The sequence below is a fragment of the Lates calcarifer genome, linkage group LG13 (assembly GCF_001640805.2).
Source record: "Lates calcarifer isolate ASB-BC8 linkage group LG13, TLL_Latcal_v3, whole genome shotgun sequence".
NCBI lineage: Eukaryota > Metazoa > Chordata > Actinopteri > Centropomidae > Lates > Lates calcarifer.
Genome location: NC_066845.1, coordinates 24809906 through 24823275, shown reverse-complemented (window position 1 = coordinate 24823275; position 13370 = coordinate 24809906).

The window sequence follows — 13370 nt, the reverse complement described above, 5'->3', positions numbered from 1 at the left end:
TGATTAAACCTCACATATTTTGTGTTACAGCTTTCTACAGGCGGAGGCCAGTTTTTAAACTCTGCATTTTTTCTCTGTATCATTTTCTTTTTCCTAATTAGCGTCCTACTTGTCAGTTAATTGGCTCATTAGCTCAGTGCCAAACGTTAACAGTAACTCTACAGAAACGACATCCAGAACAGTGCAAATTTAAATCAGATTCTGAGAAATTCACCAAAGAAAAAGCAGATTAATGTCTGTTCCCATCCACTACTGAGAGTAAACCACTGCAGGTGGAGCTGAAGCTTCAGTGGACATTCAAGTCAGATGCTTCGTCTTTATTTACTGTCAATCTGTCTGTTTCCATTGCACTTTGTTGCATTTTGCTTTTATTGATACACCAACTTTTCTGCTTCAGCCAACTGTAAAAACTTTTCTCCATGTTTTGAGATTTCTCAGAGTTTCTGGACGAGTCTGTGAACTACACTCCGACAGAGGAGAGTTAAATAAAGGTTAAAAGTTCTGTGAAATTACATCACTTTGCTGCCAGTTCCCACTGGGGTCCATCTATGTTATAATGCGAAGAGCGGTCCACGCAGCATTTACTACGAGCACATTAAACTGTCAGCAGAGATTTTGCAGCTGAGCTGAATATTCATGGAATCACAGGACACCTGGCTGGATTCTCAGACAGCAGGAGCATCAGGAGACACTGCTCTCTGCTTCTCTGCATCTTATTACAGTTATTTTCATAAGGTGACTATTATCATGTGAGGCAGCGATGAATATTATATGTGTCTCATATTGTTAAATGAATCTTTTGTTTCTGTGATATTCGTCAGACACTCATGATTCATTTACAGCTTTAGTTTTTGTCCTGAGGTCAGGACACGTCAGGAGGCGAGCGATGATTTTACTTTGGGTTCATTAGCCTCTGTGATTCCTGCATCAATTCATTTAAAAGCTTGTAAATCACTGGGTTCAAATTTGATAAATCTTCATTCAGGGTGGTTGCAGACTGAAAATGTCCAGAGCAGATGATAAACAGCTCAATGAATGACCAAACAGAAAGTGTAGCAGGATGGAGACTAATAACATCATAGCCTTTCAGTACAATGAGACTGAACTGTATAATATTTAGCATTTCAGAGAATCAGAGACTACACACCTGTTAGAATTTCAAAATAAGATGTGCAACATTTAGGGAAGGCAGAAAAAGGATATATTTATTAACTCATTGGTTGTTTTAAAAGGTGCTATATAATTAAAGTTATTATTATTAATGTTCTATTTCAAGGTCACTGCCTGAAAAGCAGCACACATGGTCTGTAATATTGCTGCCTTCTAATGTTCATTATTTTGTAGCTAGTGTTTTTTTTTTTTTTACAAAAACGATAATAAACTGTCTCCTTTGAGTCTCAATTTGACCTTTTCACATCATTTTTTCCTCATTTATTAAATATATTTTATGTCTTGTCAGTTTTCTAATCTTCACCCCAACAGGAGATGTTGCTCAGTGTTGATTATTCAATCTTTCCACCTAATTTATGAAAGCAATAACACTATAAATCAAGCTTTATGGTCGCAGGACCATTTAATTAGATCACGATGTTACATCAAAATGCAGAGTTGTTTAGGGGACACAGTGCCTGTGTACAGTTACAACTCAAACTCTCCTCTTAGAACTAATATAGATCTTAAATTTAAATCACCATCACAGGATCCCCTTTTGCAGTTTCCTCCTGATTTCTCAGCGAGTAGCTCGACTCTGAAATGTAGCCGTCGTCTCTTCATAAGCCGCTCCTGCTCCCCAGGTACGCTCTTATTCTGTCAAACATCTTCCCTTTACTCTGTCTTTCACTGTGTCTCTCTCACATCTGTCAAGGATTTTCAGTTTGCCTCCACTGCGACTCATACATGTTCTGTGTGAGGTCAAAAGTCAGGCTGCATCATGATGTCAAACCGAATAGATTTAAGAGAATAAGATGCCAGCACCTCTCTCCTCTTCTTTCGCCACAGAGGACAGTGAATGTAGCTGCTGTGACAGGGACAGAGGGAGATGATGGATCATCAAGTCTCAACAGGGAAAGTGAGAGGGAGAGAAAAGAGGCAGATAGTGTACAGAGTGTTTTGTGCACAGTGGACTTTAATATTTTCTCATTTTAGTAACATGAACACAAGTAGATTGTGTTGTCTGTAAATTATGTGATCATTATGCTCAATGAACAGCAGCTGGGTTATGTGACAATGTAAAAAATTAAATGATGAAACACATGAATTAATGATTCTCTACTGTTCTGACATGCTAAACTATAAATCCCAAAGACGACGACAGCAGAGGAAATGTATTTTTTAACACTATATTGATTTCAACAACCAGGCAGCAGCTCAGTCGTCGCATCCTTGCAAACTCCAGGAGGTTTTCCCAATGCTTTTCATTCACAGATGACATGACTGACAGTGCTTCAATCCCATGATAACTGATCCATCATCATCATCACTGTCAATATGGCGACCACTGAGCTCCTTCTTCATCTTAGGGGAAAGGCAGGAGTCCAAGGTGCCAAATTAAGCAAACAGGGCAAGTGTTGAACGAGTTCGAATCCACGGATGACTGCACAAAGGCCGATGTTATAAATCTTCTTCTACCTTTGGTCATAAATGTATGAATCTCCTCTCGTATACACTCGCACCAAGAAGAGGTTGGTGGTTGAAGCACTGTCGATCAATTTTCACCGCTCCTCCTCCTTGGTGTTTGTTCTGTATCGTCCAAGAACCACCATGAAAGTTTCCAAAAAGCAGCTAGTCCTCAGTCCATCAGCGAGGGCCGAGCTAATGCTAAAGCTAGTTTGCTGATGATCAAGTGCAAAATCAGCCTTGCCATTTACTAAGATGTAACGGAAACAGATGCAAGATTTCTGTACAAGTGTCAAATTACTGCACAATTAGTGCAACGATTGTTTCAAATTAAATCGACTGTGATTAAGATTTTTGTCCCACTCCACACACACCCTTTCTTCACACCCTCTGCATTGTGTTACCGCTTCTATCTCCATAACCCTGCAATAATAACCTGTAATGGCCTCCATTCATCACATCTATCTAGAGGGATTCTCTTCCACCCATTAAAGGATTGTGGATGCTGAGCCAAATGACTCCAACAGACATTTCAACATAGATTATCAGCCACTCCACGCATACATGCTGTACACGTTCAGGAAGGCAGGTTCACTCTATACTAATTTAATCCATGAAATACAGAAATCCTTTCAGTGCTGGAGACAGTTTCACTGAGGGACTGAATAGTGAGGATCTCTCTACAAAGCAAACAGACAAAAGGACTTTTCTTACCTGAGGTGCTCAGGTTATTTCAGTTCTTCCACTGAGGAAAAATCAAGACATGAATTCAGAAAGGATGTTATTTTGTCGCTGCTCAGTCTCAAAATGTTTTTAAAGGAGAAAGCTATCGTAGTAGGTCAGAAAAACTTTACTGGGTGCAATTATTTTCTTGGATCCTTTGACCTTTTTTAATCCTTCAGGATATGTGGGAATGTTTTGCTCTGAAAGTACAACTTAAATCAATTACAGGTTTCACTCCCTTCACTCACTTTGCTGTAATGGTCGTAGCTCATGGTGTAACTATCATCACTTAGAATTTATTATCTACTTTCTGGAAAAGAGGGAATATCTGAATACTTGATAATATAAAATGTAGGTAGAGTGTACGAAGCGTGGGGATTGAGGGAATAAGAAAAGCTGAAAATAGTTAGCTTCACAGCAGCAGCTAACTCTGTGTGATGTCTTTGATCACACCGTCTTGTTGGCCCAATACACATCCAATACAAACTCTAAAAAGTTAAAAGTTTGAATGAAGTTTCAAGCTACAAAGCACAAAGAAGTAGGGAGAGTTTCAAAAGTTATAAGTGAGAATTTAAGTTATAGGAAGTTTCCATATTAAAGTCTGAATTGAATTTCTGAACAAAATCAGAAATAGTTGAAGGTGCATACTGTAAATTCACGGTTAATCAAGAAATATGAACAGATGGACACCAGCCTCAACTTGTACATGTTCAAATACAGTAATTAGTAGTGAGGACATTCAGGAAAGATTACCCTGCAGGATATATGTGAGGCACATGTATGATTGATTGCTAAAGAAGCTATAGAAGCTAAAACGGCTTTCAAAGACTTTTCTGCGAGAACTTACTGAACTAAGATAAACAAAGATGTGAGATTAGACTGTTATTTGTACATATTTCTGTTTGACATTGGCTAATGCTTTGAATATGACAAGGAGAAGATACTAGGCTCATGATGAGTAATGAAGAATTCCCTGACTTTGGAACTAGAGAAGAAATTCAATATGAAGAAGCAGCAAAATTAGACTGATTATAGCACCTTTTATCATCAAATTGATTTGATTTAAGCCTTGTTTCCACAGTTTTGTTTTGCATCCGTAATTCTGTATAAAATACGGCGTATGCCCCCTAGTGTTCAACGTAAGGAAATACATCTCTTTACGGATAGAAAAGCCACAGTAGCCTGGGGAGAGAAGCAAATATTGTTTGATTCCGGCCATCAAGTCTTCCGAAATACGCACATGGAGCATTGCTACCAATGTTAGCGAAATATGCCATCAAACTTTTGTTAGCCCGTTAGCTAATTTGTTCTTTTGCTAACTCCCTGTGGCATACAGTGCATATGGTCTGTCTGAAAGGAAGAATGGAAGATTTTTGCATCAGCGATCATGGAGGTTCTTGCATATCTACATAAAGCCATGTGAAAACAAGAAGTGTTTTTTTTTTGTTGTTTTGGTTTTTATCTTGCTGTTGAATTTCTATCCTTCCAACATGTGTACAGTTACATGCACTTTGTCTTGCTCAAGGACACATCAGCAGGGATGGGTAATATAGCTTTTGTGGCAGTCAAACCTCCAACTTTTCGCTTCATCATAAGCCTCTAAAACCATTACTGCATCCTGTGTTGGTTTGGCAGGTTTGCATTACTTGTGACACAAATGACTTTGATGCGACTACCTGCTGTTCCACCTGCTGCCCCGACTAAACCACATTACTGTACACAAACACACACACACACACACACACACACACAAATCTCCCACACCCCAAAACATAATTAGTCAATTTTGAGATGAATAAACCATATTTATCATCTAACTTCCCAACACAAAAACGCCAAACTGACAGCATGCTCTTCCCATGAAACAAATTGTTGACAAAAAAAAAGTAATTAATGAAGCAATCAGCGTGCGCCAGCCGAGCCTCTCTTTGACGCCCCGCTGTTGTATGTGATTTTAATAATGCCGTTTAATGACATGCTCCATATTGGCTGGCAAACGTAGCCCCATATGTTGTTACAGCTGTGGGGTGCAGAGTATCTACATGATCCTACACAGCTTCAGATCATGGCCCCCTGCTGGGATGTAAAGCTTTACATGTTTGTGTGTGTGTGTGTGTGTGTGTGTGTGTGTGTGTGTGTGTGTGTGTGTTGGCTGGCAGTACACTTGACTTAGCTCTCCAGAGCATCCTCACTGACTGTTTTCCTCCTTTACTCACTCATGTATGTGTCTGTGTTGAAGTAAAAACATCGTAAATGCTTCAGACATGTTGAGCCCACTTCAAAGCAACAGTTTCTCTACCACATATAATAATTTCAGGCTCTATTTATTGCACCAAATTTCAAGTAGTAAAGTGTCTGTTTTTTTTCTTTTTACCCATCTCTGGTGGTCTCACATGAGGTTTAGATCAGAGGGGAAAACTGCAGTATCTGAAACATGTTCAGAGGAAAAAATCTAAATCTTAAACTTTGAAAGCTGCCACATCAAACTCTGGGCAATGAGTAACAATAAGCAAATATTTGCACATTCAAAACAATGACTTGATGATAACCTCCTCCATTAAAAATGCTGCAGCCAACTGTGAATTCTTCATAGTAATCTGTACTGTCCATAAACCATGCTTTATCTTTGTGTAAAGCAGTTTATATTCTGGCTGAGAAGGGTTATATAAAAAGTTAAGTGTTAGCTTCCTCCACAGCACTTCACCAACTCCTCTAAGGCCAGTATAATTTACATGCAGTTGGTAGCAATTCCATTTGAAAACTGATTTCTATAAGAAATTTTGCCCAGCAATTTAAATTTATGATGTGTAGTGTTCATTAAAGCCTCACAGGGGCCACTAGTGTTGATTTAGACTCATATTCTTGTATAAATTCAATGGGATAAAACGTGGATTTGAACCTGGCTTTCCTCACTCCTCAGGAGGTAATAACCAGAGCTGGTTCAGAATCAGATTCGGTCTGTTAACACAAGATCATATTCTTGTAAGAAGGCACTTAAATGCCAGAGTGAGGAGCTGTATTTTTCACTGGTGAGTGGCCTGCTGTGCCAAACAACAGGCTGTACATGTATGAGATGTTTTAATATGCACGTGTGTTAATTATCCTCTGTGAAATGTGTTGATACTGCAGCGCCTGTGGTTTTATAACCCAGCAGTGCCCACACTGTGCAAATAAGAACAAACTCACACAGGCCTCTGCACTATAATCTGATGTTACTGTACAGATAAAACAGACTGAAGCTGTATAATGTACATTCAGTCGCCCTCCAGAACCCCCAAACTAATATTCCCTTTTATTCTGTTATCTACTCCTTCCTTCAATTCATGTCATGTCTTTCATGTTTTTGCTTTTATTAGTGCATATTGCTTATTTTACACATTGCTACAAAACAAATTATTGTGACAGCAGGGTGTTAAAATGTGAATGTCAATGTTAATTTTAAAAGCCTACTAAAACCACCATTTTTGTAAAAGGAGGTTGTGTTCATGCCAATGTATAATGTCTTTAAAATAATTCATTTTTCACAAACACTAAATCACTCACAGAAATGATTAATTAAGTTACAAAGTAAAATCATGTTCACTGATTTTTCAGAGGTTTTACAGATAAAAGCATGTGTGTAATACCCAATATCTAACAAACTTTCTTTTCCAGTATTAAGCCACATTTTTATGATACGCTATGTTGATTTTAACTGTATATTTTATCCAGATGAAGGATTTTAGTCTTAATACATCTGCAAAACGTCTTGGCATTTGTGGAACACTGATTTTAAATTGTTTTATTCAGTGTTTATACCAGATTTAATTTAATCACCAGGTCAGTTTGTTTTGGAGAGGAGATCTTTGTTTATAATTCAGCTCCTGATAAAAACTTCCTGAAGGTCTAGATCGTAATTTATCCAAGACACCAGTGAGTAAACATTAGTGGCAGCACAATTTGGAGCCCCTCCTGGACGACTTTTGACATGAAACTGCTTTATTCTGTTTTTTTAAATTAGTTTTAATCACCTAGTCTGCAGGAGAAGACCTCTGCAGATAATTCAGCCTCTGGTACGACAGTGGTGGTGAAGACAACAACTCCCATGATCCCACGCTACTTCACAGCGTCACCAAACTCTGTCTTTTGTTGTTTTGATTGAGACACCCCTAGTTAAATGGGATGTTCCATACCTTTCTTCCCAACTGGCTGATGGTTTGTGTCTCAAGCCTTTATTCTGTGATTTCCCATCTTATTTGTACGACGCAGCTGATGTGTAAAATAGTAATGATAGCTGCAGCTATGAAAACAGGATCCAGGTGGTAAAACAATTTATTTTTCCTTAATAAAAATCCAATACAGGAGCAATAAACACATATAAAAACACACATGCACCCACCCTGTGACACAGCGACACTGCCTTCGCTGTCTCGCACAACCCTCCCCTCTGTTCACTGCTGTAGCTGCCTAATGTTGCATCAAAGACCCAGACGTTCACAGGGAAGCCTGTGATGGAGTTTCTTTCTTTTTATCACCCTCTCTGTGTCTCTGATGGATCTTCACAGCGTTAATGCCACGTGCTACGCTGCCGCTCCATCATCAACCCCATGAACTATAACACAGCTCCTGGGAGAGTGTGAGAGGAAGAAAGCGTGAGGCACAGAGAGCAGAAAATAAAAGAGAGGAAATGAAGAAGGAGACAGAAAAGAGAGAGAGAGAGAGAGAGAAGACCAGCCACCGTGACCGGCTGCACTCGCTCTGCACTGCAGCACAACAGAGGGTGTGATTTATCCATCAGTTGGCTTGGGGGAACCAGGTTTCACCATTAGCAAATGAGCCCTAATTCACCCAGACAGCAGAGAACACACTTCCTCTAGTCTTTTAGTTCTTGACTCACAGCCCAAGGCCAAGTGCCAGTGCTGCTCAGGAAGCTGCTTCCCTCTGAAGCCGAGTCCACAACTGTAGTTCAGTTCCCTCGAGACTGTCCTCTCGAGAAAAACAACACAAGCAGTTGTTTCAGCAAGTGCTCCAAAACACGACATGTTTACATTTTCTTGCTGGTTCCCTGAGTCTGAACTAGAGGAGCTGCTGCATTTTAGTTCTTATCTGTTCACTCTCAGGTTCACTTTAAAGTAGCTGCAGTTTACAGGCTGGTCACAGTCGTCTGGTGTAAACTCATGATTATCGATAGTTAAAACTGAAGTTAATCTATCAAAATGTTGGACTGTCGTTTTTCATTTATTTATTGAATTCATACCACTGTCACGGTCATTATCAGCGGTGTGGAGCAGTAATCCATTCTTCAGTAGCTTCTCCACTGACCCCTCAGCCCCAGGTGATTGCTCAGAAAACTTCCTCATGCTGGGGTCAATAACCCCGACAGTGCATTGATGACAAGCAAATAATGCTTCTGCAATTTTTCTAAGGAGGCCCCAGTCTCTGACCTCAGGGTGCTTATTGGCCATTCTAGAAAAACCCTCAAGAACTGTATGTTTCTGTGCAAAATCCTCAGGAGCATTAACCATCACCTGAGCACTGTAGAAGAGAAGTAGGAAAAAGCTTCAATATTCATGAAAGCCAAAACTCACACACACCTATCTACATTAACAGTTAAACTATGCCCCTTTAAAAGGTCTCTGTGTTTTTGAAAGTGAGGTTTATAACAAGCACTGCAAGCCCAGAGTTCACAAAAACACATTCAGTGCTTCAATTATTTAACTTTGAATTCAACCAAGAAAAACATAACCACTAAACTGCTGTTATTTTTTTTACCCTGCAACTGCAGCACCATGCCTCTCTTTGGTAAATTATTTATAAGGGAGGATTTGTGGCAGTGTGCTGGAAGCTCCTCACTATTAATAATGTACTCAAAACAGAAGGCAGGTAAGAGAAATACAAAGAGTTTCCCCAAAATCTTTCCTCTGAGACAGAAGTCAGATTATACAGAACAGACATAGATTCTTAAAGTGATTCTGATTGTTTTTACAGGGAAATCATTAGCATTCTTTGCTAGCTTAATGGATTTAATGCTAGTTTCTAATGCCCCTATAAATATATTTCAGAATTCCTTATAATATTGCACAACACATCAGTCGCCACTTAAATTGGTGCTAAAATGACCTAGCTTAGCCTTGAATCTTGCGTCAAAGGGCTCAGCAACCCATGTGCATCTTCAGTATCTTCATTCAACCTGATCTGCTTTACATTTAAAGCCAAATGTGGCAGCTGAAGAAACAGCTGTAGGGATGTAAACAGGTTGGACGGTTAGCATTCAAAGCAAGTTTCTCTCTGAACATATTTCCTGTCACAAATTGTCAGAATGTGAATATAACTTCTAGACAGAATTGTGTATTGAGAAAGTCTGCAATATCTAAAAGGACATGTTTCTTTGAATCAGCCACATAGCCAGGAACAAGATAAATAAACTAAATCTAAACTAAATCTTCCTCTAATGAATTAAAATTCATTCAAAGACAGAAAACATACTGGTTTAGATTGACAAGGGAGCTGAAAAGAAACAAGCTTATAGGTGTAAAATGTGCTTTAAAATGTCTGAAACTTTAAAGTGCTGAAGGGCAGCCGTGCGTATGATACTGTCCACTTTGATTCTCGTTGTTTGTCGTGTACAATGTGAATTCTTTTGATATCTGTGTGTGACAAAAGACTAGAAACGAGAGGCACAGATGTTGTGTTGTGGGAGGTGAAATCACTCCCGACATCAAACAGACAGCTGAGCCGACAAACTACAACACACACACACGACCACACACTATTTCCCTTTCCATGAAATTTTCATCAAGGGGACCTCGAGACTTGATTAGAAATTCCGATCCTGGGATGGTGTCCCCCCCTGTAAGTGAGATACAGGCAATTTTTCGGGCGATGATGTGAATTTTGCATTCGTTCCATGCATCGACTGAAACCAGATGCATCCTCCACTCCATCCTATTCCCCACCGGCCTGCTGAGTGACAGACACACACAGGCACACACACCGAAATATGTCAAACCAAATGTTATCAAAATTTGCTGGATGCAAGAGGACTATTATTAGGGAGCTTACACACACATCATCTACCAACACACACATCTGATGTGAGACTTGTGCTTTCAGCTATCTCGTGTCAAAAACGAATTCTCGAGGGAAATGAAAATGTCAGATACAGAGGTAGGCACTGAATTCCTCCCTTTTGTTTTTCTTCATGTGTTATCTCTCAGGTCTTCACAGTCAACACAAGTTAGTGAACTGTAACACAAACCTCAAACCCCCTCAGTTAATAAGTCACTCAGTCATTCTAAGTGTTCTCTCTGATGCTGGAAATAAACAGGACAAAAATCAATAGTGATAGATTGGAATCAATCCAACATTAATAAGTGAATACTCTATAAATAGGGAAATTACTTTGGCCAGTTCAGACAACAGAACAAACTAAATGTCACAACAGTGAGAATAACAGACGACTTTATACACACTGCTCTTTCCAAAGAAGCAAGTCTGTTAATAAAGAGAAAAACATACGATCAATAGTTAAAGCAATAACAACAGTGTAAGTACAGTCATAAGAGTCAGGTCAAAAACAATAAGAAAAGGTCACTAACTAAAGCAAGTCAATAGAAAGTTATTGGAAATATGATACAAAGTCTGAGCTTTATGAAAACTTTCAACTGGAAATCAACATTATTATTGACACTGACTGCAGTCGCTGACTTTACAGATAAACTTCATCAAACTGATTCCTGGAGAGTAAAATCATTAATTCCTAAGTTTTCTACTCACTTCATCATCATCACTGACGTCTCTCATACAAAAAAATATCTGCACGTAAATGTCTTTTCCCAGTATCACTGTGGAATTTAGACTTTAGCTCTGTCTTGTATCTTCATGGTAATTTCAGTAATACAGGATACGTGTTATATTATTATACCATAGAAAATCTAATTTGATAAGATAATTATTTCATACCAGTTTATTACATTTCATCTATTTCCTCATTACCTTCATCTTCCCACAGGCAGTCACCATTTCAGACACACACACACCCAAAGGTGAACGAATGAGACAGAGAAAGACAGAATTAAATGTAAAGGGGTAAACAAAGATGTAGTGAGCTGTCTTCTGCATAATTACTTCATCTTGTTCCCTTGCTCCCCTCTCTCCCTGGGGGAGGTTTTTGAAACTGCGTTCGACCGTGCCGCGAGATGAGGTGTGACGCATCTGTGACTTTTCACACAACAGATAACACTGTGGACACTGACTCTAAATTTGGGCTTGTAACGAGCTTTTATATCTGATATTTTCTGTAATAAGCCAATAAAAAAATCCCACTGGCTTTTTGTGAAGAGGAGCAGGGTGATGCTAACCACAAAACTACATCTTCTCTGCACCACTCTATAGCCTTATCTTTCACTAACTTGCTCCGTCGGTGTTGTCTTGTTATGAAATGGAAGCATATGTTAACATTGAACACAAAGAGGTACTCAACTGTATCATGCTGCAGAAAATGAGATACTCCACTAAGGGCTCCTTAAAAACCTTTCATACAACCTGGAATCACTTTCTGCATCATATAAATATCATGAAGTGATAAAAATATCTGCTGCCTCTTCTTTCTACATGTATGTGATAAAAACATTTCAAAGCAGGGGTATTAAGTAAACAAACCAACAAACACTCGAGTCAGTTTGTTGTGAATCATAATGATGTATGCTTCAAATAATAACTGATGTAGCCTAAAATAAAATGCAGGTCAAGCTTGTAGAGTTTCACTCTGTGATAATGAAACCAATCATCGCCACATGGTCTAATTTGTTTCCAGTAATTATACCCAGATACCCCAAAAATCCTTATTTGATTAATCTGCTTTTATTCAGATAATATTCACATCTATTCTTTGTGCAGGATTCTTCACTCTGTGCACGTCACCATTTACATTCACTCATCTGAGTGTGTTGATATTCGCTCAGTCTCTGGTGAACGCCGGGCTATCTGTCCATCCTCTCATCACTTTTATCTCTGTGCCGGTCATTTCTGTCGGTTCTACTTTGAAAACAGCCGACCAATTAACTCTGGCGGCGTTATTAAAACGCTCTACCTACCTCGCTCGCTCTCGCTGTTATCTCAGTATTTATTGATAATAAATCATCCAGCACTTTCACTCGTGAACAAAGTGGAAGTTTATTTCCTACAGGGGCCCTCGCTTTGAAACAAGCTTCACGTCAATGTCAAGGAATCAGACAAGTTTAAGACTGTGGAGTCATTTATTCTGCAGCGCTTACAATCCACCTAAAAGCTCAGACAGACAGTTTTATAAATCACAGATGGAAGAGGCGACTATGAAGTAGACCTGGACTCCTCAAATCTGGGAAAGCAGATGTGATGGGAGACTTTAAGAAAGTGTGAGCATCTTATCCATCTTATCTTATTTGGTACTTCCTGTGCGGCAGTTTCATCTCTGTCACCTGACTTTGATTTGAGCAAATCGAGACAATTTAATCTCATAGAAAAGATGTTTCTTTACTATTGCTGACCTTCTCAAAACAAATTCATACCATTCGTGCAGGTATTCAGGGCTGCAAACCTTAAGTCAGAGGTTTCTTTTTGGTAATTCTGTTTGCTAAAACTCAAGACAGTAACTGCTGACTTTGACCTGGGGTTTGTAATGTGTGCAAATACAGTTAGCCTTCCCATACCGAACATCTCAAACCCCGAGATGATGGTTTGCAAGCACTGATTAGTATTGATGCTGTGGGAGTCTTATTGGTTGCTGCTGTTGTATCAGTTGTTGTTTAAAGGCCTGCTCCTTCTCCAGGGGAAAAAAAGGCTTGGTACAGACTGGACCTTTTCATAACGCAGCCACCTCTTTAATCTGAGGACTGTCAGATGTTCAGACTGGCACGCAGCCGCGCTTATTTGCGCCTCATCAAGAAACACCTGCACTTCCATCTTTTCAAAAATGAACAAAGCAGATGATGACATGGCCACATGGGCAACTCTTCTACTGGAAAATCAAGTAAACTGTGCATCTTCCATTGATCTTTTTGAAAGTTCACATG